Source organism: Maylandia zebra, linkage group LG11 (genome assembly GCF_041146795.1).
Source record: "Maylandia zebra isolate NMK-2024a linkage group LG11, Mzebra_GT3a, whole genome shotgun sequence".
In the NCBI taxonomy this organism is placed as follows: Eukaryota; Metazoa; Chordata; class Actinopteri; order Cichliformes; family Cichlidae; genus Maylandia; species Maylandia zebra.
In genome coordinates, this window is record NC_135177.1 from 33,475,034 (window position 1) to 33,498,519 (window position 23,486).

Genomic DNA, 23,486 nt, shown 5'->3' on the forward strand with positions numbered 1-23,486 from the left:
GTTTTTTACATGGCCGACGAGAGTTTGCGTGTCATACCTGCTGCGAATCCCACCATGACATGACGCCGACAGAGGCTTGCAGGTCCCTGTTAGTATAGTGGACAGTATCTCCGCCTGTCACGCGGAAGACCGGGGTTCGATTCCCCGACGGGGAGTGAGCAGTCTCCTTCTCTGCTCTGCCTTTTACCTGGAATGACCACACACCCGTTAATCGCACGCTACGTGCATTTTTTTTGCACAGAGTCCATCATTCAAAAAGACCCTGTGGAATTTCTCCACCAGATCCTAGTCGATCTAAAAATCTAGTCCTATAATGGGTTTGAAAAAACATCAATTCCACCTGTGCACTCATAAGTCAAAAATGTCTTCTAGGCAAGAGCTCCCATGAGAAGAGAAGCTTGTCCAAGAGAACTCTGCTTGTCCAGCGTTTTCTCTGCTTTACTTGCGTCCCTATTAACAAATAAGTCTCGTGTGTTTGTCTTCTGTAGGTTGTGTGCTAGCCTGACAAAGAACATCAAAGAGCTTGTCAACAAGAAGATCAGCTCCCATTTGAAGAGATGCTATCTCGAGATCACAATTTGGATTGTCAATATAACCATAAATGGGGGAATGCTTGAAAAATGACACAAATGGGAGTTCCCCGCTTCTCACTAGTCCTACATGATCTGTCATAAAAGTCCTCAAATTTAAGAAGGCATCGAATTGCCCCTCTAATGACGAGAGGGCATGCACGCTCCGTTTCCGTAGTGTAGTGGTTATCACGTTCGCCTAACACGCGAAAGATCCCTGGTCCGAAACCAGGCGGAAACATGCTTCTTTGTTTCCCCATACAAAAGTGTCTGCCTGCAGGCATTGCTTTATCTTATGGGGTTGTACTGCTGTTTGGCACAAAGAGGAGTGAAAGTACTCAAATCTTGTACAGGGCTCTGACGCTTGTAACCTTTGGATGCTCATGTTGTAAAAAGTTGTCTATAGCCCAAATTTCAGGAAATTTCACACAAACCAACATGTCTCCAGTCACCATATTTACTGAAGATGCAGGCACAGACTAAGCTCTTGGAAATGAGTGTCTCTAGCTGGCCTGCCCAGGACTTGGGCCTATTTTCAGCCAATGCACAACGTGATCAACCGCATGGCCTCTTTAGATAACAGTTCTGGGCTTCTTAGGGCAGCATATGTCGAGCTGCGCTTGCTTCAGAGAACTCCTAAATGTCAAAAGTTTTTAAGTGAGCCTAACATCGAGACTATAGTTCAGATTCCTTGCTAGCGAGCGTCTGTCTCTTCTCCATGGTTCCTTCTGTTCAAGGGCATGATAGTAACCTGCCATCAGATTTGTCAGATTGGCCAGATTACTGATTGAGACACATTCCAAAGCCAAGCAAGCCATCACTCACCGTTTCCGTAGTGTAGTGGTTATCACATTCGCCTCACACGCGAAAGGTCCCCGGTCCGAAACCGGGCGGAAACATGGGTGTTTTGCTTCTTTGGTCACAAGGGAATTGATGTTCACTGTTTAGACAACTCTGCTTGTCCAGCATTTTCTCTGTTTTACTTGCGTCCCTATTGAGAAATAAGACTCCTAGTTTTGTCTTCTATAGGTTGTGTGCTAGCCAAGCAAAGGACATCAAAAAGCTTGTCAAGCAGAAGCTCAGAGCCTTCAGTGGTGGCAACAGAGTTAGAAGTGAGAAGAGTACAAGGGGAATTGTTGCCTTGAGTCACGGTGGCCAATGAAAGATACAGCAGGACGCTGAAGTGGAAAGTGCAGTACAAGAGCATGAGCGAGGTTTGGTGCGGCATGAAGACCACGCGCAGATGGGATCAGCCAACAGAAGAGGAGTGGAATTGACTGGGCCACTAACTTGTTCTTTAAGTCATTAAACTCTCATGCTAGCTTGTGCTAATGCGGAGCAAAGGGCTAGAAAGCCAAATGAGGCTCCACTGAGACTTGAACTCAGATCACTGGATTCAAAGTCCAGAGTGCTAACCGTTACACCATGGAACCCTGCTGAAAGCAGAAAAAAGTTCTCTGTCAAACACCCATAAAACTGTAGTTCCTGGTAAAGTGATGGGGTTTTTTACATGGCCGACGAGAGTTTGCGTGTCATACCTGCTGCGAATCCCACCATGACATGACGCCGACAGAGGCTTGCAGGTCCCTGTTAGTATAGTGGACAGTATCTCCGCCTGTCACGCGGAAGACCGGGGTTCGATTCCCCGACGGGGAGTGAGCAGTCTCCTTCTCTGCTCTGCCTTTTACCTGGAATGACCACACACCCGTTAATCGCACGCTACGTGCATTTTTTTTGCACAGAGTCCATCATTCAAAAAGACCCTGTGGAATTTCTCCACCAGATCCTAGTCGATCTAAAAATCTAGTCCTATAATGGGTTTGAAAAAACATCAATTCCACCTGTGCACTCATAAGTCAAAAATGTCTTCTAGGCAAGAGCTCCCATGAGAAGAGAAGCTTGTCCAAGAGAACTCTGCTTGTCCAGCGTTTTCTCTGCTTTACTTGCGTCCCTATTAACAAATAAGTCTCGTGTGTTTGTCTTCTGTAGGTTGTGTGCTAGCCTGACAAAGAACATCAAAGAGCTTGTCAACAAGAAGATCAGCTCCCATTTGAAGAGATGCTATCTCGAGATCACAATTTGGATTGTCAATATAACCATAAATGGGGGAATGCTTGAAAAATGACACAAATGGGAGTTCCCCGCTTCTCACTAGTCCTACATGATCTGTCATAAAAGTCCTCAAATTTAAGAAGGCATCGAATTGCCCCTCTAATGACGAGAGGGCATGCACGCTCCGTTTCCTTAGTGTAGTGGTTATCACGTTCGCCTAACACGCGAAAGGTCCCTGGTCCGAAACCAGGCGGAAACATGCTTCTTTGTTTCCCCATACAAAAGTGTCTGCCTGCAGGCATTGCTTTATCTTATGGGGTTGTACTGCTGTTTGGCACAAAGAGGAGTGAAAGTACTCAAATCTTGTACAGGGCTCTGACGCTTGTAACCTTTGGATGCTCATGTTGTAAAAAGTTGTCTATAGCCCAAATTTCAGGAAATTTCACACAAACCAACATGTCTCCAGTCACCATATTTACTGAAGATGCAGGCACAGACTAAGCTCTTGGAAATGAGTGTCTCTAGCTGGCCTGCCCAGGACTTGGGCCTATTTTCAGCCAATGCACAACGTGATCAACCGCATGGCCTCTTTAGATAACAGTTCTGGGCTTCTTAGGGCAGCATATGTCGAGCTGCGCTTGCTTCAGAGAACTCCTAAATGTCAAAAGTTTTTAAGTGAGCCTAACATCGAGACTATAGTTCAGATTCCTTGCTAGCGAGCGTCTGTCTCTTCTCCATGGTTCCTTCTGTTCAAGGGCATGATAGTAACCTGCCATCAGATTTGTCAGATTGGCCAGATTACTGATTGAGAGACATTCCAAAGCCAAGCAAGCCGTCACTCACCGTTTCCGTAGTGTAGTGGTTATCACATTCGCCTCACACGCGAAAGGTCCCCGGTCCGATACCGGGCGGAAACATGGGTGTTTTGCTTCTTTGGTCACAAGGGAATTGATGTTCACTGTTTAGACAACTCTGCTTGTCCAGCATTTTCTCTGTTTTACTTGCGTCCCTATTGAGAAATAAGACTCCTAGTTTTGTCGTCTATAGGTTGTGTGCTAGCCAAGCAAAGGACATCAAAAAGCTTGTCAAGCAGAAGCTCAGAGCCTTCAGTGGTGGCAACAGAGTTAGAAGTGAGAAGAGTACAAGGGGAATTGTTGCCTTGAGTCACGGTGGCCAATGAAAGATACAGCAGGACGCTGAAGTGGAAAGTGCAGTACAAGAGCAAGAGCGAGGTTTGGTGCGGCAGGAGACCACGCGCAGATGGGATCAGCCAACAGAAGAGGAGTGGAATTGACTGGGCCACTAACTTGTTCTTTAAGTCATTAAACTCTCATGCTAGCTTGTGCTAATGCGGAGCAAAGGGCTAGAAAGCCAAATGAGGCTCCACTGAGACTTGAACTCAGATCACTGGATTCAAAGTCCAGAGTGCTAACCGTTACACCATGGAACCCTGCTGAAAGCAGAAAAAAGTTCTCTGTCAAACACCCATAAAACTGTAGTTCCTGGTAAAGTGATGGGGTTTTTTACATGGCCGACGAGAGTTTGCGTGTCATACCTGCTGCGAATCCCACCTTGACATGACGCCAACAGAGGTTTGCAGGTCCTCGTTAGTATAGTGGACAGTATCTCCGCCTGTCACGTGGAAGACCGGGGTTCGATTCCCCGACGGGGAGTGAGCAGTCTCCTTCGCTGCTCTGCCTTTTACCTGGAATGACCACACACCCGTTAATCGCACGCTACGTGCATTTTTTTTGCACAGAGTCCATCATTCAAAAAGACATTGTGGAATTTCTCCACCAGATCCTAGTCGATCTAACAATCTAGTCCTATAATGGGTTTGAAAAAACATCAATTCCACCTGTGCACTCATAAGTCAAAAATGTCTTCTAGGCAAGAGCTCCCATGAGAAGAGAAGCTTGTCCAAGAGAACTCTGCTTGTCCAGCGTTTTCTCTGCTTTACTTGCGTCCCTATTAACAAATAAGTCTCGTGTGTTTGGCTTCTGTAGGTTGTGTGCTAGCCTGACAAAGAACATCAAAGAGCTTGTCAACAAGAAGATCAGCTCCCATTTGAAGAGATGCTATCTCGAGATCACAATTTGGATTGTCAATATAACCATAAATGGGGGAATGCTTGAAAAATGACACAAATGGGAGTTCCCCGCTTCTCACTAGTCCTACATGATCTGTCATAAAAGTCCTCAAATTTAAGAAGGCATCGAATTGCCCCTCTAATGACGAGAGGGCATGCACGCTCCGTTTCCGTAGTGTAGTGGTTATCACGTTCGCCTAACACGCGAAAGGTCCCTGGTCCGAAACCAGGCGGAAACATGCTTCTTTGTTTCCCCATACAAAAGTGTCTGCCTGCAGGCATTGCTTTATCTTATGGGGTTGTACTGCTGTTTGGCACAAAGAGGAGTGAAAGTACTCAAATCTTGTACAGGGCTCTGACGCTTGTAACCTTTGGATGCTCATGTTGTAAAAAGTTGTCTATAGCCCAAATTTCAGGAAATTTCACACAAACCAACATGTCTCCAGTCACCATATTTACTGAAGATGCAGGTACAGACTAAGCTCTTGGAAATGAGTGTCTCTAGCTGGCCTGCCCAGGACTTGGGCCTATTTTCAGCCAATGCACAACGTGATCAACCGCATGGCCTCTTTAGATAACAGTTCTGGGCTTCTTAGGGCAGCATATGTTGAGCTGCGCTTGCTTCAGAGAACTCCTAAATGTCAAAAGTTTTTAAGTGAGCCTAACATCGAGACTATAGTTCAGATTCCTTGCTAGCGAGCGTCTGTCTCTTCTCCATGGTTCCTTCTGTTCAAGGGCATGATAGTAACCTGCCATCAGATTTGTCAGATTGGCCAGATTACTGATTGAGACACATTCCAAAGCCAAGCAAGCCATCACTCACCGTTTCCGTAGTGTAGTGGTTATCACATTCGCCTCACACGCGAAAGGTCCCCGGTCCGAAACCGGGCGGAAACATGGGTGTTTTGCTTCTTTGGTCACAAGGGAATTGATGTTCACTGTTTAGACAACTCTGCTTGTCCAGCATTTTCTCTGTTTTACTTGCGTCCCTATTGAGAAATAAGACTCCTAGTTTTGTCTTCTATAGGTTGTGTGCTAGCCAAGCAAAGGACATCAAAAAGCTTGTCAAGCAGAAGCTCAGAGCCTTCAGTGGTGGCAACAGAGTTAGAAGTGAGAAGAGTACAAGGGGAATTGTTGCCTTGAGTCACGGTGGCCAATGAAAGATACAGCAGGACGCTGAAGTGGAAAGTGCAGTACAAGAGCATGAGCAAGGTTTGGTGCGGCATGAAGACCACGCGCAGATGGGATCAGCCAACAGAAGAGGAGTGGAATTGACTGGGCCACTAACTTGTTCTTTAAGTCATTAAACTCTCATGCTAGCTTGTGCTAATGCGGAGCAAAGGGCTAGAAAGCCAAATGAGGGTCCACTGAGTCTTGAACTCAGATCACTGGATTCAAAGTCCAGAGTGCTAACCGTTACACCATGGAACCCTGCTGAAAGCAGAAAAAAGTTCTCTGTCAAACACCCATAAAACTGTAGTTCCTGGTAAAGTGATGGGGTTTTTTACATGGCCGACGAGAGTTTGCGTGTCATACCTGCTGCGAATCCCACCTTGACATGACGCCGACAGAGGTTTGCAGGTCCTCGTTAGTATAGTGGACAGTATCTCCGCCTGTCACGCGGAAGACCGGGGTTCGATTCCCCGACGGGGAGTGAGCAGTCTCCTTCGCTGCTCTGCCTTTTACCTGGAATGACCACACACCCGTTAATCGCACGCTACGTGCATTTTTTTTGCACAGAGTCCATCATTCAAAAAGACCCTGTGGAATTTCTCCACCAGATCCTAGTCGATCTAACAATCTAGTCCTATAATGGGTTTGAAAAAACATCAATTCCACCTGTGCACTCATAAGTCAAAAATGTCTTCTAGGCAAGAGCTCCCATGAGAAGAGAAGCTTGTCCAAGAGAACTCTGCTTGTCCAGCGTTTTCTCTGCTTTACTTGCGTCCCTATTAACAAATAAGTCTCGTGTGTTTGTCTTCTGTAGGTTGTGTGCTAGCCTGACAAAGAACATCAAAGAGCTTGTCAACAAGAAGATCAGCTCCCATTTGAAGAGATGCTATCTCGAGATCACAATTTGGATTGTCAATATAACCATAAATGGGGGAATGCTTGAAAAATGACACAAATGGGAGTTCCCCGCTTCTCACTAGTCCTACATGATCTGTCATAAAAGTCCTCAAATTTAAGAAGGCATCGAATTGCCCCTCTAATGACGAGAGGGTATGCACGCTCCGTTTCCGTAGTGTAGTGGTTATCACGTTCGCCTAACACGCGAAAGGTCCCTGGTCCGAAACCAGGCGGAAACATGCTTCTTTGTTTCCCCATACAAAAGTGTCTGCCTCCAGGCATTGCTTTATCTTATGGGGTTGTACTGCTGTTTGGCACAAAGAGGAGTGAAAGTACTCAAATCTTGTACAGGGCTCTGACGCTTGTAACCTTTGGATGCTCATGTTGTAAAAAGTTGTCTATAGCCCAAATTTCAGGAAATTTCACACAAACCAACATGTCTCCAGTCACCATATTTACTGAAGATGCAGGTACAGACTAAGCTCTTGGAAATGAGTGTCTCTAGCTGGCCTGCCCAGGACTTGGGCCTATTTTCAGCCAATGCACAACGTGATCAACCGCATGGCCTCTTTAGATAACAGTTCTGGGCTTCTTAGGGCAGCATATGTCGAGCTGCGCTTGCTTCAGAGAACTCCTAAATGTCAAAAGTTTTTAAGTGAGCCTAACATCGAGACTATAGTTCAGATTCCTTGCTAGCGAGCGTCTGTCTCTTCTCCATGGTTCCTTCTGTTCAAGGGCATGATAGTAACCTGCCATCAGATTTGTCAGATTGGCCAGATTACTGATTGAGACACATTCCAAAGCCAAGCAAGCCATCACTCACCGTTTCCGTAGTGTAGTGGTTATCACATTCGCCTCACACGCGAAAGGTCCCCGGTCCGAAACCGGGCGGAAACATGGGTGTTTTGCTTCTTTGGTCACAAGGGAATTGATGTTCACTGTTTAGACAACTCTGCTTGTCCAGCATTTTCTCTGTTTTACTTGCGTCCCTATTGAGAAATAAGACTCCTAGTTTTGTCGTCTATAGGTTGTGTGCTAGCCAAGCAAAGGACATCAAAAAGCTTGTCAAGCAGAAGCTCAGAGCCTTCAGTGGTGGCAACAGAGTTAGAAGTGAGAAGAGTACAAGGGGAATTGTTGCCTTGAGTCACGGTGGCCAATGAAAGATACAGCAGGACGCTGAAGTGGAAAGTGCAGTACAAGAGCAAGAGCGAGGTTTGGTGCGGCATGAAGACCACGCGCAGATGGGATCAGCCAACAGAAGAGGAGTGGAATTGACTGGGCCACTAACTTGTTCTTTAAGTCATTAAACTCTCATGCTAGCTTGTGCTAATGCGGAGCAAAGGGCTAGAAAGCCAAATGAGGGTCCACTGAGACTTGAACTCAGATCACTGGATTCAAAGTCCAGAGTGCTAACCGTTACACCATGGAACCCTGCTGAAAGCAGAAAAAAGTTCTCTGTCAAACACCCATAAAACTGTAGTTCCTGGTAAAGTGATGGGGTTTTTTACATGGCCGACGAGAGTTTGCGTGTCATACCTGCTGCGAATCCCACCTTGACATGACGCCGACAGAGGTTTGCAGGTCCTGGTTAGTATAGTGGACAGTATCTCCGCCTGTCACGCGGAAGACCGGGGTTCGATTCCCCGACGGGGAGTGAGCAGTCTCCTTCTCTGCTCTGCCTTTTACCTGGAATGACCACACACCCGTTAATCGCACGCTACGTGCATTTTTTTTGCACAGAGTCCATCATTCAAAAAGACCCTGTGGAATTTCTCCACCAGATCCTAGTCGATCTAACAATCTAGTCCTATAATGGGTTTGAAAAAACATCAATTCCACCTGTGCACTCATAAGTCAAAAATGTCTTCTAGGCAAGAGCTCCCATGAGAAGAGAAGCTTGTCCAAGAGAACTCTGCTTGTCCAGCGTTTTCTCTGCTTTACTTGCGTCCCTATTAACAAATAAGTCTCGTGTGTTTGTCTTCTGTAGGTTGTGTGCTAGCCTGACAAAGAACATCAAAGAGCTTGTCAACAAGAAGATCAGCTCCCATTTGAAGAGATGCTATCTCGAGATCACAATTTGGATTGTCAATATAACCATAAATGGGGGAATGCTTGAAAAATGACACAAATGGGAGTTCCCCGCTTCTCACTAGTCCTACATGATCTGTCATAAAAGTCCTCAAATTTAAGAAGGCATCGAATTGCCCCTCTAATGACGAGAGGGCATGCACGCTCTGTTTCCGTAGTGTAGTGGTTATCACGTTCGCCTAACACGCGAAAGGTCCCTGGTCCGAAACCAGGCGGAAAGATGCTTCTTTGTTTCCCCATACAAAAGTGTCTGCCTGCAGGCATTGCTTTATCTTATGGGGTTGTACTGCTGTTTGGCACAAAGAGGAGTGAAAGTACTCAAATCTTGTACAGGGCTCTGACGCTTGTAACCTTTGGATGCTCATGTTGTAAAAAGTTGTCTATAGCCCAAATTTCAGGAAATTTCACACAAACCAACATGTCTCCAGTCACCATATTTACTGAAGATGCAGGCACAGACTAAGCTCTTGGAAATGAGTGTCTCTAGCTGGCCTGCCCAGGACTTGGGCCTATTTTCAGCCAATGCACAACGTGATCAACCGCATGGCCTCTTTAGATAACAGTTCTGGGCTTCTTAGGGCAGCATATGTCGAGCTGCGCTTGCTTCAGAGAACTCCTCAATGTCAAAAGTTTTTAAGTGAGCCTAACATCGAGACTATAGTTCAGATTCCTTGCTAGCGAGCGTCTGTCTCTTCTCCATGGTTCCTTCTGTTCAAGGGCATGATAGTAACCTGCCATCAGATTTGTCAGATTGGCCAGATTACTGATTGAGACACATTCCAAAGCCAAGCACGCCATCACTCACCGTTTCCGTAGTGTAGTGGTTATCACATTCTCCTCACACGCGAAAGGTCCCCGGTCCGAAACCGGGCGGAAACATGGGTGTTTTGCTTCTTTGGTCACAAGGGAATTGATGTTCACTGTTTAGACAACTCTGCTTGTCCAGCATTTTCTCTGTTTTACTTGCGTCCCTATTGAGAAATAAGACTCCTAGTTTTGTCGTCTATAGGTTGTGTGCTAGCCAAGCAAAGGACATCAAAAAAGCTTGTCAAGCAGAAGCTCAGAGCCTTCAGTGGTGGCAACAGAGTTAGAAGTGAGAAGAGTACAAGGGGAATTGTTGCCTTGAGTCACGGTGGCCAATGAAAGATACAGCAGGACGCTGAAGTGGAAAGTGCAGTACAAGAGCAAGAGCGAGGTTTGGTGCGGCAGGAGACCACGCGCAGATGGGATCAGCCAACAGAAGAGGAGTGGAATTGACTGGGCCACTAACTTGTTCTTTAAGTCATTAAACTCTCATGCTAGCTTGTGCTAATGCGGAGCAAAGGGCTAGAAAGCCAAATGAGGCTCCACTGAGACTTGAAATCAGATCACTGGATTCAAAGTCCAGAGTGCTAACCGTTACACCATGGAACCCTGCTGAAAGCAGAAAAAAGTTCTCTGTCAAACACCCATAAAACTGTAGTTCCTGGTAAAGTGATGGGGTTTTTTACATGGCCGACGAGAGTTTGCGTGTCATACCTGCTGCGAATCCCACCTTGACATGACGCCGACAGAGGTTTGCAGGTCCTCGTTAGTATAGTGGACAGTATCTCCGCCTGTCACGCGGAAGACCGGGGTTCGATTCCCCGACGGGGATTGAGCAGTCTCCTTCGCTGCTCTGCCTTTTACCTGGAATGACCACACACCCGTTAATCGCACGCTACGTGCATTTTTTTTGCACAGAGTCCATCATTCAAAAAGACCCTGTGGAATTTCTCCACCAGATCCTAGTCGATCTAACAATCTAGTCCTATAATGGGTTTGAAAAAACATCAATTCCACCTGTGCACTCATAAGTCAAAAATGTCTTCTAGGCAAGAGCTCCCATGAGAAGAGAAGCTTGTCCAAGAGAACTCTGCTTGTCCAGCGTTTTCTCTGCTTTACTTGCGTCCCTATTAACAAATAAGTCTCGTGTGTTTGTCTTCTGTAGGTTGTGTGCTAGCCTGACAAAGAACATCAAAGAGCTTGTCAACAAGAAGATCAGCTCCCATTTGAAGAGATGCTATCTCGAGATCACAATTTGGATTGTCAATATAACCATAAATGGGGGAATGCTTGAAAAATGACACAAATGGGAGTTCCCCGCTTCTCACTAGTCCTACATGATCTGTCATAAAAGTCCTCAAATTTAAGAAGGCATCGAATTGCCCCTCTAATGACGAGAGGGCATGCACGTGTGGCGCCCTGAGTATTTTGCGCATTAAGAACAAGTCTCAGATGTGTTCCTTATGTGTTCGTGCCCACCCCCCTTCATCATTTTTTGCAATTTGTTGTGACAATAGTTTGCATCATAACACAGAGCTAAAAGCTCATTTGCTCCCACCTGATGTGATGTTAGGGCGATATTTAGTTTCGCCAGTAGGTGGCAGTGGCGGCTCAGCCAAACGGGTAACTGGCAAAATAATCCTTCACAAAAGTAACGCAGGCCAGTTATTACAATGGAAGCCGCCAGTAACACTGAATTGTTTTGCTGTGTTTCAGGTGAGAGCAATATACAAGAACTACATACATTTATGTAAAGTTGATGCTTATTTAACATGTTTGGAGTGTAATTCTTGTTTATATGGTGTTTAATGTGAGCGAATAAGGGAGTTGTTTCACGTTATCTGTGGGTAAGGCTAGTAACATTTGTGCGTTAGCTAAGTCATGTTAGCCTCCTGCATTAATCTCTGTAACCGTGTTGTCCCATCAGTAAGGTGAAAGGAAACTATTAGCTGGTTTCAGTTAAAGTTATAGGAGATAGACCAGCCAGTACATGTTATGTTGTCTATTGTTACTGGTCATTTTCTCTGTGTGTTAAGGGCTGATTAATACGTGGCCATTACACGTAATGCCACAAAAGTAACGCAGGCCAGTTATTACAATGGAAGCCGCCAGTAACACTGAATTGTTTTGCTGTGTTTCAGCGCAATAAATCTTCATGTGCACCTGAATGAACCCTGTCGTCCTTCAGTGTGTAACATAATTTGGCGAGCCAGCCAGGAGCATATTTCCTGCTCCAGACAAGAACCTAGAACACATTAAATCAACATCTGGTAAAGATGGAACAACTACAGGATGAGATCAGCACAGCCTTGTGGACACTTGGGAAACCCGAACTCACCAAGGTATGCCAGCATCTTAAGTGCAGCGAACCAGCAGGGGTGGGTTTTAAAGGACAGTCCCGACGTGCTCTGATTCGGCTGGCAGAAAGTACTCTGGATGAGATTGAAAAAACAGAGGAATCTGAAGTGTTTCAGCAGTTCATCCGTGATCTCCAGTCATTCATACAGTCATTACAAGAACATCCTGTAGCTGAAGTGGAGATACAACGAGCAGAGCTCAGTGAGATAGAAAGACTGAAACAAGAGTACAGTCAGCTCCAACAAGCTCAAGCAGAAGCACGACGTGTTCTGGAAGAAAAAATTGAAGCGTTGGGGACCGAGTTTAGAGGTGCAGCTGGGATAAGTGAAAAACAAGTAAGTCAGCCTGCACCCTTTACTACACCAGAAGTGACTCTGAGAAAAGACTTTCGGATCTGGGGTCAGATCGGGGAAGCAGGACAAAAAGACAAGTTATCTTTCACTAGCTTGACCAACCAAATTGATTCCGGGCTTAAGAAAGGCTACTCAGAGACTGAAATCATTGAAGCTGTGATTAAGGCAGTAAGCCCTGGCCTTCACCTTCGAGACTTGCTGGAAGTGAAGCGTGACCTCACACTTCCCACACTAAGAACTATATTACGGGGACATTACAAAGTAGACTCGTCAGCTGACCTGCTTCATCAACTCATGAGCATATCTCAAGACCCCAAAGAATCTGCTCAGTGCTTTCTGTTCAGGGCAATAGAACTCAGAGAGAAATTGCTCTGGAAGTCTGGTGATGACGATGAAGGGGAGCAGTTCAGCCCAGACTTAATTCAGCGCAAGTTCCTGCGCTCATTAGAGACTGGCCTCCTCAGTGAAGCCGTGAAGTTTCAGTTAAAGCCTTATCTTAGCAACTACCAAGTAACAGATGAGGTTCTAATTGAGAAGATAAATGAAGCAGCCAGCCTTGAATTAGAGCGACAAAATAAACTGAGGAGAAATACTACAGTAAAAACACCAAGGATAAATGAGGTACACGCAGAGTCACAGCACAACCACACTCAGCCACCTTTGAACAGTGAACCAGACAGAAAGGATGAAACTCAGACAAAGGGGGGTGAAGGAGGTGCCACAAAGAAAAAGCAAGGACAGAATAAGGGCCTGGATTCAGAGACAGCTAAGCTGATTGAAGGCCTGAAAGCTGATGTGCTTGAAGTAAAGAAAATGTTTAATGAGACTTTGGAAGCAACAAAAGTAAGGTCAAGTATGGACAGTCGGTTCTCTCCTACAACAAGACGTGCTAGAGGTTGCCAAATGTGCAGAGAGGCTCAGCTTGGTGATCTGTGTAGACACTGCTACCGCTGTGGTCAGGAGGGTCACCTTTCCCGAGGGTGCAGGCAGGCTAGGATCACCCAGGGAAACGGGAGGGGGCTACTGAGCCGGGACCCACAGTAGCCCACTCATCACCCAGGTCCCAGGTAGATCCTGTCTATGTGCAAAACACCTCGCATCAACAAGCACCACAAAATGATTCCACACGCACTGAAACTGGCCCAAAAGAGCCAAACAGCAACAAATTGACAAGTGATACATCTAATGGTTATATACCCTCACAACGGCAAACCAAGCTCATCAGTCTCATTGGGAAAAGATGCACAGTTCAGTGCCACCTAGATAAGGTACCAGTAGAGGCCCTGTGGGACACTGGAGCTCAGGCAAGTCTGATTAACAATGAATGGCGAGAACAACACCTACCACACAGCACTGTCAGGCCACTTGCTGAGCTGTTGGGAACAGAACCTCTAGTGGCTTTAGCAGCTAATGGTAGTGAAATCCCATATGATGGGTGGGTAGAGACAGAATTCTATTTGGACTGTAACCCTGAAAATTGTCTTCTAGTCCCAATGCTTGTATCCAGTGACCCCAATGTTGCACAACTGCCCATTATTGGATTTAATGTAATAGAGGAAGTTGTGAGTAAATGGGGCAAGCGACGACCAAGCTCACGCAACGTTCAAAAAATCAGCCAAATCCTCTCAGTATCAGTACACACTGCTAAATCAGTACTAAAACTATTGCAGTCACCAGACCAAAACCAAAGTGTGGGCACAGTATTGGCAGGAAAGAGGGGACTATGTCTGGCTGCTGAACAGATTACCACGACATATGTCCGTGCACATATTGGAGCCCAGTTTTCAGGACACAGTCTGTTATTTGTCCCGAATGAACCATCACAGTTGCCTGAGGGTCTTGTCATTCAAGAGGGACTGGTCACAATAATGGAGGGCAGGTCAGTGTACATCCCAGTCGCGATAGCTAATACCAACAAGCGGGATGTCAACTTAATTCCTCACACTGTTCTGGGACATCTGGAAGAAATAAAAGCAGTGTACCCCATCACCCCTGAAAAGACACAAGACTCAGTAGAGCAGATTTCATCACAGCCTCCTATACAGGTGAATGAGGTGATGAACACACCCTCCTCCAGCCATAAGCCACCTCAGTGGGACCCTCCAGTTAAGTTGGACCATCTCAGGGAAAATGAACAACAAACGGTGAGACAGCTGTTAAGAGAGGAATGTCATGTTTTTGCTTATGATGATAAAGATGTTGGGTGCATCCCCAGTTTAAACATGCACATCACATTGCATGACACAACACCTGTTCGAAAGACCTACATATCTGTGCCAAAGCCTCTGCACCAAGAGGTGAAAGACTATCTTCAAGACCTGCTGAACCGTGGGTGAATTTCAGAGTCTAGGTCACCCTACTCGTCTCCAATCGTCTGTGTTCGGAAGAAGTCGGGTGAATTGAGATTGTGCTGTGATTACAGGGAACTCAACCGGAAGTCAGTACCAGACAGACACCCAATTCCCAGAATTCAGGATATGCTAGATTCCCTTCATGGCAGCTCCTGGTTCTCTGTTCTTGATCAGGGGAAAGCATACCATCAGGGGTTCCTGGACCCTGAAAGTCGCCCCCTGACAGCCTTCATCACACCTTGGGGCTTGTACCAGTGGAACCGCATACCCTTTGGCCTCAGCTCGGCCCCAGCAGAGTTTCAGCGGAGCATGGAGGACTGTTTAAGGGGACTGCGGGATGTAATCTGTCAGCCATATTTGGACGACAACCTAGTCCACTCTACTTCATTTGATACTCATCTTGAACACATCAGAGCCGTCCTTCAGAGATACCAAAAACATGGTGTCAAACTCAGCCCACAGAAATGTGACATCTTCAAGAGAAAGGTACGTTTCCTTGGTCGGATGGTGTCCGAAGAGGGATATACCATGGACCCAGCGGAAATAGTCCCTGTACAAGCTCTCAGAGACAAACCACCATCCACAGTGGGGGTACTGAGTCGGGTCCTAGGATTCCTGTCCTACTATAGATCCTATATCCCAAACTTTTCAAAAGTGGCAAAACCCCTGTACCAGTTGCTGACACTGCCTCCAGATAAAGCACCGCCACCAGTGCCCAGGACAAAGGGGAAAGTGGTTAAGACAAAACCGAAAGGTCGACCACCGCCTAACACACCCATTAAATGGACTGAGAGCCATCAAAATGCCTTAAATGAGTTGACTGATTGTCTAACACAGCCACCTATTTTGGGTTACCCTGATTTCTCAGAGCCCTTTGTACTCCATTGCGATGCCTCACAACAGGGCCTGGGAGCTGTGTTATACCAAAAGCAAGCAGGCAAGATGAAGGTCATTGCATATGGCTCAAGGACATTAACACCCCCTGAGAAAAACTATCATATGCATTCGGGAAAGCTGGAATTCTTGGCTTTAAAATGGGCAGTCTGTGAACGCTTTCGGGACTACCTATATTACGCCCCACATTTTGTTGTCTACACAGACAATAACCCTTTGACATATGTCCTTACGACAGCAAAGCTGAACGCCACAGGCCACCGCTGGGTGAGTGAACTGGCTGACTTCAACTTTACTATCAAATACCGGCCAGGGAAGAAAAATGCTGATGCAAATGGCCTATCCCGCTTACCACTGAACATTGAGCAGTATATGGCACAGTGCACATCAGAAGTCAAACAGGGTGTCGCTAGAGCTGCTGTTGAAAGTGCAGTATTGCAGAGGGAGAATCTGCTGCATGAAACTGTTGTTGTCAGCCTGAGTGCCGTCAGTTTAGTGCAAGACGCGGTTACACTGTCTGCTGGAAAGTCTCTGTCACCCGAGGAAATCCGAGTGAGTCAGGAGAAAGATCCCATCATTAGTCGCTTTTTACAACACAAAATCAACAACTACTTACCAAAAGGTCGTGCCCTAACAGCAGAACCCCCTGATGTCAGAATCTTGCTGAGGCAGTGGAGCAGAGTGCACATAAATGATGATGGGGTCCTCTATAGGAGAGTGAAAGGCAGAGATCAGCTTCTTCTCCCTAAAGAGCATCGTGACACTGTGTTCAGGGAACTGCACAAAGAGATGGGACATTTGGGGACAGAAAGAACTCTGTGTTTAATAAGGGACAGGTTCTACTGGCCTCGAATGCAAAGCGATGTGGAGCATTTTGTAATGCATGCCTGCGAATGCCTCAAGAGAAAGCGGCCAAGTAAGATTACCAGGGCCCCACTGACCACCATTACAACGACATTCCCATTTGAGCTTGTGTCCATAGACTTTTTGCACCTTGAGACTTGTAAACAGGGATATGAGTACATACTGGTAGTGATGGACCACTTCACACGTTTTGCACAAGCTTATGCAACAAAAAACAAATCTGCAAAAACAGTGGTGGATAAGGTCTTCAATCACTTTGCTCTGAACTTTGGTTTCCCAGCACGAATCCACCATGACATGGGCAGGGAATTTGAGAATCAGATGTTTTCCCAGTTGCAGAAAGTCTGTGGTTTACGTGGCTCTCACACTACCCCATACCATCCACAAGGAAATGGGCAAGTGGAGCGTTTCAACAGAACTTTGTTGTCCATGTTGAGAACACTAACTGACCTTGAAAAAGCAGACTGGAAGGAATCATTGACAAAAGTGGTGCACGCCTACAACTGCACTCGGAATGAGGCTACTGGGTTTTCCCTGTACTATTTGTTGTTTGGCCGTACTCCAAGACTTCCTATAGACATCTTGTTCAACTTGCCTTCACAGGAACAGCAATTAAGCTACGAGGAGTATGTGACAAAATGGCAATCCCGAATGAAGGAGGCCTATGAGATTGCATCTATGGCAGCCCAGAAAGAAGCTTCGAGAGGTAAACATTATTACAACCGTAAGACCTACGGAGCTCAACTTCATCCGGGGAACAGAGTCCTGCTCCGCAACCTCAAGGAGAGAGGAGGCCCAGGCAAGCTTCGGTCATACTGGGAGGATACAGTGTATGTGGTGGTGAGTCAAAAAAGCCCTGACATCCCAGTTTACGAGATCAAGCCAGAGAGGGGAGGAAAAAGCCGCACAGTACACAGGAACCTGTTGCTTCCATGTGACAGTCTACCTGTAGAAAAACCACACAGACAGGAGCAAAACGAAAAAAGAAAAAGCCTGAGACAAAAAGGGGTAGAAGCTCAACAACAGCTACTACAACAAGACACAGACGTGGAGAGTGAGGATGAGGGTGAGCTTGTGTGGAGGTTTCCACAGCAAAACAGTACCACCACCATTATCCCTCCAACCCTGGAATCTCTGGTGGGTGAACAACAACTGGGGGAGCCTCAAACAGCTGACTTCGACCCTTTCTTACAGGACCACAGAGAGATACACGAACCTGAGTTGCAGACAGCAGAGCAACATTACAACCACCAGGAGTCACAGGATGAACAACAAGATGAGCAAGGAGACAGTGACTCCAACAGTGAACTAGGGTTGTCACCTGTCCTCAGACACCCCAAGAGAGAGCGACGTCAGCCCAAAATGCTGACATATGATATATTAGGACAACCCACAGTCAGACAAGCTGATATGGACAGTGTTAAGATGGGAGCTATTTGCACCCAGAGACTGTGGAGGCCTTGGTGGCCTGAAGATATACCAGCAAGGTGTGAGAGACAGTAATAAGAAACTGATCCAAAATGAAGACATTAACATGAACATTGTGACAAGCGAATAGAGCAAACGTAGCACCAACAGACAATGGACAGAATCTAACACTCATTCTTATGGTGTGTGCTAACTTGTCACATGCTGAACATATGATGATGATGACCATCTGTAAAAGATGCCTTGATATGTAAACAAAGTTAAGTGTGGTAACAGACTAGTGTATTGTTGGCCGAATATTGAGTCTGGTTACAGTCAGAAATTCAGAGTAACATGATGAACTTGTTTACTAACCTTGAGGGAGAAAAAATGGTTACTTGGCACAACAAGATTCATGATTAGCTTCTACCATGACTTTTAATTTGCTGAATGCAAATTGTTGTACTGCAATGTTTCATTGAACAGATGTCAGAAGCATGTGTAACCATAATTGTTACCCAGGGATAGGTATACTAATAGTACACAAGAAATGTACTGACAACGGCAAACATGTTCAAAGAGTTTAGGAAAAAATAGACGGAAGCCTTTTTTTCCCTCTTTCTTTCTTTTTTTATTAAGTAGGGGAGGGTGTGGCGCCCTGAGTATTTTGCGCATTAAGAACAAGTCTCAGATGTGTTCCTTATGTGTTCGTGCCCACCCCCCATCATCATTTTTTGCTATTTGTTGTGACAATAGTTTGCATCATAACACAGAGCGAAAAGCTCATTTGCTCCCACCTGATGTGATGTTAGGGCGATATTTAGTTTCGCCAGTAGGTGGCAGTGGCGGCTCAGCCAAACGGGTAACTGGCAAAATAATCCTTCACAAAAGTCACGCAGGCCAGTTATTACAATGGAAGCCGCCAGTAACACTGAATTGTTTTGCTGTGTTTCAGGTGAGAGCAATATACAAGAACTACATACATTTATGTAAAGTTGATGCTTATTTAACATGTTTGGAGTGTAATTCTTGTTTATATGGTGTTTAATGTGAGCGAATAAGGGAGTTGTTTCACGTTATCTGTGGGTAAGGCTAGTAACATTTGTGCGTTAGCTAAGTCATGTTAGCCTCCTGCATTAATCTCTGTAACCGTGTTGTCCCATCAGTAAGGTGAAAGGAAACTATTAGCTGGTTTCAGTTAAAGTTATAGGAGATAGACCAGCCAGTACATGTTATGTTGTCTATTGTTACTGGTCATTTTCTCTGTGTGTTAAGGGCTGATTAATACGTGGCCATTACACGTAATGCCACAAAAGTAACGCAGGCCAGTTATTACAATGGAAGCCGCCAGTAACACTGAATTGTTTTGCTGTGTTTCAGCGCAATAAATCTTCATGTGCACCTGAATGAACCCTGTCGTCCTTCAGTGTGTAACACACGCTCCGTTTCAGATTCCTTGCTAGCGAGCGTCTGTCTCTTCTCCATGGTTCCTTCTGTTCAAGGGCATGATAGTAACCTGCCATCAGATTTGTCAGATTGGCCAGATTACTGATTGAGACACATTCCAAAGCCAAGCAAGCCATCACTCACCGTTTCCGTAGTGTAGTGGTTATCACATTCGCCTCACACGTGAAAGGTCCCCGGTCCGAAACCGGGCGGAAACATGGGTGTTTTGCTTCTTTGGTCACAAGCGAATTGATGTTCACTGTTTAGACAACTCTGCTTGTCCAGCATTTTCTCTGTTTTACTTGCGTCCCTATTGAGAAATAAGACTCCTAGTTTTGTCTTCTATAGGTTGTGTGCTAGCCAAGCAAAGGACATCAAAAAGCTTGTCAACCAGAAGCTCAGAGCCTTCAGTGGTGGCAACAGAGTTAGAAGTGAGAAGAGTACAAGGGGAATTGTTGATACAATGAAAGATACAGCAGGACGCTGAAGTGGAAAGTGCAGTACAAGAGCATGAGCGAGGTTTGGTGCGGCATGAAGACCACGCGCAGATGGGATCAGCCAACAGAAGAGGAGTGGAATTGACTGGGCCACTAACTTGTTCTTTAAGTCATTAAACTCTCATGCTAGCTTGTGCTAATGCGGAGCAAAGGGCTAGAAAGCCAAATGAGGCTCCACTGAGACTTGAACTCAGATCACTGGATTCAAAGTCCAGAGTGCTAACCGTTACACCATGGAACCCTGCTGAAAACAGAAAAAAGTTCTCTGTCAAACACCCATAAAACTGTAGTTCCTGGTAAAGTGATGGGGTTTTTTACATGGCCGACGAGAGTTTGCGTGTCATACCTGCTGCGAATCCCACCTTGACATGACGCCAACAGAGGTTTGCAGGTCCTCGTTAGTATAGTGGACAGTATCTCCGCCTGTCACGCGGAAGACCGGGGTTCGATTCCCCGACGGGGAGTGAGCAGTCTCCTTCTCTGCTCTGCCTTTTACCTGGAATGACCACACACCCGTTAATCGCACGCTACGTGCATTTTTTTTGCACAGAGTCCATCATTCAAAAAGACCCTGTGGAATTTCTCCACCAGATCCTAGTCGATCTAACAATCTAGTCCTATAATGGGTTTGAAAAAACATCAATTCCACCTGTGCACTCATAAGTCAAAAATGTCTTCTAGGCAAGAGCTCCCATGAGAAGAGAAGCTTGTCCAAGAGAACTCTGCTTGTCCAGCGTTTTCTCTGCTTTACTTGCGTCCCTATTAACAAATAAGTCTCGTGTGTTTGTCTTCTGTAGGTTGTGTGCTAGCCTGACAAAGAACATCAAAGAGCTTGTCAACAAGAAGATCAGCTCCCATTTGAAGAGATGCTATCTCGAGATCACAATTTGGATTGTCAATATAACCATAAATGGGGGAATGCTTGAAAAATGACACAAATGGGAGTTCCCCGCTTCTCACTAGTCCTACATGATCTGTCATAAAAGTCCTCAAATTTAAGAAGGCATCGAATTGCCCCTCTAATGACGAGAGGGCATGCACGCTCCGTTTCAGTAGTGTAGTGGTTATCACGTTCGCCTAACACGCGAACGGTCCCTGGTCCGAAACCAGGCGGAAACATGTGTCTTTGTTTCCCCATACAAAAGTGTCTGCCTGCAGGCATTGCTTTATCTTATGGGGTTGTACTGCTGTTTGGCACAAAGAGGAGTGAAAGTACTCAAATCTTGTACAGGGCTCTGACGCTTGTAACCTTTGGATGCTCATGTTGTAAAAAGTTGTCTATAGCCCAAATTTCAGGAAATTTCACACAAACCAACATGTCTCCAGTCACCATATTTACTGAAGATGCAGGCACAGACTAAGCTCTTGGAAATGAGTGTCTCTAGCTGGCCTGCCCAGGACTTGGGCCTATTTTCAGCCAATGCACAACGTGATCAACCGCATGGCCTCTTTAGATAACAGTTCTGGGCTTCTTAGGGCAGCATATGTCGAGCTGCGCTTGCTTCAGAGAACTCCTAAATGTCAAAAGTTTTTAAGTGAGCCTAACATCGAGACTATAGTTCAGATTCCTTGCTAGCGAGCGTCTGTCTCTTCTCCATGGTTCCTTCTGTTCAAGGGCATGATAGTAACCTGCCATCAGATTTGTCAGATTGGCCAGATTACTGATTGAGAGACATTCCAAAGCCAAGCAAGCCATCACTCACTGTTTCCGTAGTGTAGTGGTTATCACATTCGCCTCACACGCGAAAGGTCCCCGGGCGGAAACATGGGTGTTTTGCTTCTTTGGTCACAAGGGAATTGATGCTCACTGTTTAGACAACTCTGCTTGTCCAGCATTTTCTCTGTTTTACTTGCGTCCCTATTGAGAAATAAGACTCCTAGTTTTGTCTTCTATAGGTTGTGTGCTAGCCAAGCAAAGGACATCAAAAAGCTTGTCAACCAGAAGCTCAGAGCCTTCAGTGGTGGCAACAGAGTTAGAAGTGAGAAGAGTACAAGGGGAATTGTTGCCTTGAGTCACGGTGGCCAATGAAAGATACAGCAGGACGCTGAAGTGGAAAGTGCAGTACAAGAGCATGAGCGAGGTTTGGTGCGGCATGAAGACCACGCGCAGATGGGATCAGCCAACAGAAGAGGAGTGGAATTGACTGGGCCACTAACTTGTTCTTTAAGTCATTAAACTCTCATGCTAGCTTGTGCTAATGCGGAGCAAAGGGCTAGAAAGCCAAATGAGGCTCCACTGAGACTTGAACTCAGATCACTGGATTCAAAGTCCAGAGTGCTAACCGTTACACCATGGAACCCTGCTGAAAGCAGAAAAAAGTTCTCTGTCAAACACCCATAAAACTGTAGTTCCTGGTAAAGTGATGGGGTTTTTTACATGGCCGACGAGAGTTTGCGTGTCATACCTGCTGCGAATCCCACCTTGACATGACGCCGACAGAGGTTTGCAGGTCCTCGTTAGTATAGTGGACAGTATCTCCGCCTGTCACGCGGAAGACCGGGGTTCGATTCCCCGACGGGGAGTGAGCAGTCTCCTTCGCTGCTCTGCCTTTTACCTGGAATGACCACACACCCGTTAATCGCACGCTACGTGCATTTTTTTTGCACAGAGTCCATCATTCAAAAAGACCCTGTGGAATTTCTCCACCAGATCCTAGTCGATCTAACAATCTAGTCCTATAATGGGTTTGAAAAAACATCAATTCCACCTGTGCACTCATAAGTCAAAAATGTCTTCTAGGCAAGAGCTCCCATGAGAAGAGAAGCTTGTCCAAGAGAACTCTGCTTGTCCAGCGTTTTCTCTGCTTTACTTGCGTCCCTATTAACAAATAAGTCTCGTGTGTTTGTCTTCTGTAGGTTGTGTGCTAGCCTGACAAAGAACATCAAAGAGCTTGTCAACAAGAAGATCAGCTCCCATTTGAAGAGATGCTATCTCGAGATCACAATTTGGATTGTCAATATAACCATAAATGGGGGAATGCTTGAAAAATGACACAAATGGGAGTTCCCCGCTTCTCACTAGTCCTACATGATCTGTCATAAAAGTCCTCAAATTTAAGAAGGCATCGAATTGCCCCTCTAATGACGAGAGGGCATGCACTCTCAGTTTCCGTAGTGTAGTGGTTATCACGTTCGCCTAACACGCGAAAGGTCCCTGATCCGAAACCAGGCGGAAACATGCTTCTTTGTTTCCCGATACAAAAGTGTCTGCCTGCAGGCATTGCTTTATCTTATGGGGTTGTACTGCTGTTTGGCACAAAGAGGAGTGAAAGTACTCAAATCTTGTACAGGGCTCTGACGCTTGTAACCTTTGGATGCTCATGTTGTAAAAAGTTGTCTATAGCCCAAATTTCAGGAAATTTCACACAAACCAACATGTCTCCAGTCACCATATTTACTGAAGATGCAGGCACAGACTAAGCTCTTGGAAATGAGTGTCTCTAGCTGGCCTGCCCAGGACTTGGGCCTATTTTCAGCCAATGCACAACGTGATCAACCGCATGGCCTCTTTAGATAACAGTTCTGGGCTTCTTAGGGCAGCATATGTCGAGCTGCGCTTGCTTCAGAGAACTCCTAAATGTCAAAAGTTTTTAAGTGAGCCTAACATCGAGACTATAGTTCAGATTCCTTGCTAGCGAGCGTCT

At 45.9% G+C, this 23,486-nt stretch overlaps 23 non-coding genes across 23 annotated transcripts; 16 read left to right on the forward strand and 7 right to left on the reverse strand.

Moving 5' to 3' along the window:
- The first annotated feature begins 737 nt into the window (after positions 1–737).
- On the forward strand, positions 738–810 carry trnav-aac (transfer RNA valine (anticodon AAC)). The gene has a single exon. It is a non-coding gene; the product is annotated as a tRNA-Val (tRNA).
- A 585-nt stretch (positions 811–1,395) lies between these two features.
- On the forward strand, positions 1,396–1,468 carry trnav-cac (transfer RNA valine (anticodon CAC)). The gene has a single exon. It is a non-coding gene; the product is annotated as a tRNA-Val (tRNA).
- Positions 1,469–1,930: 462 nt separating this feature from the next.
- On the reverse strand, positions 1,931–2,002 carry trnaq-uug (transfer RNA glutamine (anticodon UUG)). Its single transcript has one exon. It is a non-coding gene; the product is annotated as a tRNA-Gln (tRNA).
- Positions 2,003–2,807: 805 nt separating this feature from the next.
- Positions 2,808–2,880, forward strand: trnav-aac (transfer RNA valine (anticodon AAC)). Its single transcript has one exon. It is a non-coding gene; the product is annotated as a tRNA-Val (tRNA).
- Positions 2,881–3,465: 585 nt separating this feature from the next.
- On the forward strand, positions 3,466–3,538 carry trnav-cac (transfer RNA valine (anticodon CAC)). Its single transcript has one exon. It is a non-coding gene; the product is annotated as a tRNA-Val (tRNA).
- A 461-nt stretch (positions 3,539–3,999) lies between these two features.
- On the reverse strand, positions 4,000–4,071 carry trnaq-uug (transfer RNA glutamine (anticodon UUG)). The gene has a single exon. It is a non-coding gene; the product is annotated as a tRNA-Gln (tRNA).
- Positions 4,072–4,876: 805 nt separating this feature from the next.
- On the forward strand, positions 4,877–4,949 carry trnav-aac (transfer RNA valine (anticodon AAC)). Its single transcript has one exon. It is a non-coding gene; the product is annotated as a tRNA-Val (tRNA).
- Positions 4,950–5,534: 585 nt separating this feature from the next.
- On the forward strand, positions 5,535–5,607 carry trnav-cac (transfer RNA valine (anticodon CAC)). The gene has a single exon. It is a non-coding gene; the product is annotated as a tRNA-Val (tRNA).
- Positions 5,608–6,069: 462 nt separating this feature from the next.
- Positions 6,070–6,142, reverse strand: trnaq-uug (transfer RNA glutamine (anticodon UUG)). The gene has a single exon. It is a non-coding gene; the product is annotated as a tRNA-Gln (tRNA).
- Positions 6,143–6,292: 150 nt separating this feature from the next.
- On the forward strand, positions 6,293–6,364 carry trnad-guc (transfer RNA aspartic acid (anticodon GUC)). The gene has a single exon. It is a non-coding gene; the product is annotated as a tRNA-Asp (tRNA).
- Positions 6,365–6,946: 582 nt separating this feature from the next.
- Positions 6,947–7,019, forward strand: trnav-aac (transfer RNA valine (anticodon AAC)). The gene has a single exon. It is a non-coding gene; the product is annotated as a tRNA-Val (tRNA).
- Positions 7,020–7,604: 585 nt separating this feature from the next.
- trnav-cac (transfer RNA valine (anticodon CAC)) lies at positions 7,605–7,677 on the forward strand. Its single transcript has one exon. It is a non-coding gene; the product is annotated as a tRNA-Val (tRNA).
- A 462-nt stretch (positions 7,678–8,139) lies between these two features.
- On the reverse strand, positions 8,140–8,212 carry trnaq-uug (transfer RNA glutamine (anticodon UUG)). The gene has a single exon. It is a non-coding gene; the product is annotated as a tRNA-Gln (tRNA).
- Positions 8,213–9,016: 804 nt separating this feature from the next.
- Positions 9,017–9,089, forward strand: trnav-aac (transfer RNA valine (anticodon AAC)). Its single transcript has one exon. It is a non-coding gene; the product is annotated as a tRNA-Val (tRNA).
- Positions 9,090–9,674: 585 nt separating this feature from the next.
- On the forward strand, positions 9,675–9,747 carry trnav-cac (transfer RNA valine (anticodon CAC)). Its single transcript has one exon. It is a non-coding gene; the product is annotated as a tRNA-Val (tRNA).
- Positions 9,748–10,209: 462 nt separating this feature from the next.
- Positions 10,210–10,281, reverse strand: trnaq-cug (transfer RNA glutamine (anticodon CUG)). The gene has a single exon. It is a non-coding gene; the product is annotated as a tRNA-Gln (tRNA).
- Positions 10,282–19,490: 9,209 nt separating this feature from the next.
- On the forward strand, positions 19,491–19,563 carry trnav-cac (transfer RNA valine (anticodon CAC)). Its single transcript has one exon. It is a non-coding gene; the product is annotated as a tRNA-Val (tRNA).
- A 448-nt stretch (positions 19,564–20,011) lies between these two features.
- Positions 20,012–20,083, reverse strand: trnaq-cug (transfer RNA glutamine (anticodon CUG)). Its single transcript has one exon. It is a non-coding gene; the product is annotated as a tRNA-Gln (tRNA).
- Positions 20,084–20,234: 151 nt separating this feature from the next.
- Positions 20,235–20,306, forward strand: trnad-guc (transfer RNA aspartic acid (anticodon GUC)). The gene has a single exon. It is a non-coding gene; the product is annotated as a tRNA-Asp (tRNA).
- A 582-nt stretch (positions 20,307–20,888) lies between these two features.
- trnav-aac (transfer RNA valine (anticodon AAC)) lies at positions 20,889–20,961 on the forward strand. Its single transcript has one exon. It is a non-coding gene; the product is annotated as a tRNA-Val (tRNA).
- A 1,109-nt stretch (positions 20,962–22,070) lies between these two features.
- Positions 22,071–22,142, reverse strand: trnaq-cug (transfer RNA glutamine (anticodon CUG)). Its single transcript has one exon. It is a non-coding gene; the product is annotated as a tRNA-Gln (tRNA).
- A 151-nt stretch (positions 22,143–22,293) lies between these two features.
- Positions 22,294–22,365, forward strand: trnad-guc (transfer RNA aspartic acid (anticodon GUC)). The gene has a single exon. It is a non-coding gene; the product is annotated as a tRNA-Asp (tRNA).
- Positions 22,366–22,947: 582 nt separating this feature from the next.
- trnav-uac (transfer RNA valine (anticodon UAC)) lies at positions 22,948–23,020 on the forward strand. Its single transcript has one exon. It is a non-coding gene; the product is annotated as a tRNA-Val (tRNA).
- Positions 23,021–23,486: the final 466 nt, after the last annotated feature.